The following is a 3,284-nucleotide window of genomic DNA, read 5'->3' as shown; positions in this document are numbered from 1 at the left end:
TTTTTTTTTTTTTTTTTTTTTTGGTACCAGGGATTGAACTCGGGTCCTTGCACTTGCGAGGCAGGCAGCAGAACCACTGACCTAAATCCCCGGCCCTTCCATACATGTTTGAATCCATGATTTTAAGATTTTACTTTATTCTTGTCAAACACAACTGACTTCTGTCTGCATTTTAAAAACGTGGTTCTAGTGATTGAATGGGGGCCTGGAACTTGCTAGGTGAGTGCTGTACCACTGAGCTACACTCAGCCAGCCAGCCATTTATTTGTTTGTTCTCTGAGGCAGAGCCTCACTGTGTAGAAGCCCAGGCTGGCCTCGAACTTGCATTGATCTTCCTGCCTCAACCTCCCAAGTGCTGGGACCACAGGCCTGCACTGTGACCCTTGGCTTTACCATTATTTTTGTCAAATAAAAAAGGAGGGAGCCATCGCTCCAGCGCTGGGAAGTAGCCTGGCCCCCCCATCCACCACGGGAAGGAGAGCCACCCCTTTTCCCACCCCAGCTGCCATCGCTTGAGTGCCAGGAAGGTAGCCGCACGGGCGTCCCTGAACCCCCTAACACCCCCCACACACACACACTCTCAGACCTCCTGACTGTGCCAGTCTTTGGACCCGCTCTGCAGAGGCAGAGGTGGTCATCAAGGGTATTTTTCTGAGTTTCCAACTTTGAACATCTTTAAAGAAAGGGTGTGGGAAACCTGTAATAGAATGTTGTGGAGTTCAACCATTCAGAAGGTTGGGGAACTCAATCTGGGCCTTGCAGCCCGAGGTCAGTCAGCGTCATGGGGTTCAACCATCAGCTGACTGAGACTAGGGGTGTTGCATCCTTGCTCTGTCTGAGCCATTAAATGGTAAATACACTATATTGAAATTTTGTTCACTGCAGACATGTTCTGGACTGCATCTTGATTTCAATTTAATTCAAATGATTTAAGGGTGATAGACTAGTGACTATCACAGGTGGTCATTTTCTAAGTTGTGCTTGATCTTAATGTGTTGCTGATTGTATCAGTTGGGATAAAGCATTGCGGTTAATTTGATGAGCTGTTTTCTCTGATGTTATGAAGATGAGAATGTCTGTGGGTTGTTAGAGACACAGAAGCTAGGGTGCAACTATATCAGGAAGATTTGGGTAATAATCCAGAGATTAAACCAAGGACAGTCCAACAACAAAAATAAAAATGAGAAAACACTTAAGCAAGACACAAGGACAGACTTCCAGTTCACCAATGGCAAACAGTAGGGCAAATGAGGATGAAAAGGCCTATAGTGAACCACCAGGACACCCTGAACTCAAAGCATAGGAAGTAACAAAACAGATCAATCAGGCTCTAGAAAAATTCAAAACAGAAATAATTTCCCAGATAACCATAGAGATAGTGAGCAAAATGGAAGTCGTGATTCGAGACTCTAGAGCAGAAACTGACAAAAAAATAGATGAGCTCAGGACCATGATAGAAGCCATGAAGGCCCAGCATAAGAAAGAAATGGAAAAAATAAACGCCCAACATAGGAAAGAAATGGAATGAATAAAACAGATTCAAGCAGATATCCAGGAGATTAAACACTCTGTAGAAAGTGTACGCAAGAGAATAAAAGAATGCGAAGATAGACTCTCAGATATAGAAGATAAGATTGCAGTCAGTGACCATGAAAAGAGAGGTCTCTTAAAAACAGTAAGAGATCATGAGAAATCGATCCAACAACTCCTAGATGATGCAAAGAAGAATAACATAAGACTGATAGGAATACATGAAGTAGCAGGAGAAAATACAAATGACTTAAAAAAGCTGTTTGCAGAATTAATGACAGAAAACTTCCCAAACAGAGGGGAAGAATTTGACATTCAGATAACTGAGGCATATAGGACCCCAACTAGCTACAATCAAAAAAAATCTACACCTAGACATATAATAATCAAGATCCCAGAAACCCAACAGAAGAACAAAATACTACAAGCAGTAAGAGAAAAGAAACAAACCACATACAAAGGAAAGCCCATCAGAATCACAGCAGACTTTTCAACACAAACCCTTGGGGCAAGGAGAACCTGGAATGAGATATTCCAAGTACTAAAAGAGAACAACCTCCAACCTAAACTGATATATCCTGCAAAACTCTCTTTCAAAATGGATGGGGAAATAAGACACTTCCACGACAAAGAACACCTGAGAAACTACATGAGTACCAAACCAGCACTACAAGCAATTCTAAACAAGATCCTAGAAAAAAGACAATGAAGGCAACAACAGCATGAGGTCCATCAGAGCAAATCAAATAGGCAAGGCAAGAAATTAAAAGGAGAAGGTGAAAAAGTAAAAAGAATCAACAAAAAGCCAATGACATGTCAATAATGTCAGTACATATCAGTTATAACCATCAATGTCAATGGCCTCAACTCACCAATCAAGAGAAATAGACTGGCAAAATGGAATAAGAAGCAAAATCCAACAATGTGTTGTATACAAGAAACACACCTAGTGCAAAAAGAAGCCCATAGGCTGAAAGTGAAAAGATAGAAAACAATTCTCCATGTGACAGGAGCCCAGAAAAAAACAGGGGTAGCAATCTTATCTGCAGACAAAGTAAATTTCATACCAAAACTGATTCTAGTATTATTGATGTAGGATGGTACTCTGTATCATGCCTCTATGATTTTTTGTTTTGTTTTGTTTTTAATGGAATGTGCTGAATGTCTACAATTTTGTTCAGATGACTGCAAAACCTGGAAAAGCTGTTGCTGCTATTGATGGTGCTGCCAACTTTGGAAAAAGTCATCCCAATTTACTGTGTTGACTTGGCATTGTACAGAAATGGACAACCATATTGGTCTAGAAATGTTAATTTATTTTTATTTATTTTTTTTTCCATGTGTACAGGGGTAACACATCATACTAAATATGTAAGGTCATATCTATGTGGGTTGGATTACAGAAACTAATAAAGTATTCTCTAAATAATGAAAAAAAAGAATAAGATAAGACTATAAGAGCAAGAAGCAATTTAAATATGTTCAGGGACCATTTTTGTCTCCAGAATTAAGGATTATTTTAATGTTACATCATTGCCTTTTCTCTTTTACTTTCCTTTTTAGTTTTATTTTAGGACTCTCTATTTTTAATGTTCATACAGACATTTCTTTAACTGAAATACCGAATAGTTTCTTTGGGGTGAAAAACTATAATAGTACATGATCCTAATGAGATAATTGATCATGTGAAATAGGAAGAAAAGGACTAAAGGTGTAGGGAAAGTGGGAAGGGTAGGGGAAAGGTAATAAGGGAA

This window comes from Fukomys damarensis, unplaced genomic scaffold (assembly GCF_012274545.1).
Source record: "Fukomys damarensis isolate Sample0158 unplaced genomic scaffold, DMR_v1.0_HiC HiC_scaffold_11, whole genome shotgun sequence".
NCBI lineage: Eukaryota > Metazoa > Chordata > Mammalia > Rodentia > Bathyergidae > Fukomys > Fukomys damarensis.
The sequence above is the reverse complement of the archived record's forward strand: the minus strand, read 5'-3'. Positions refer to the sequence as shown.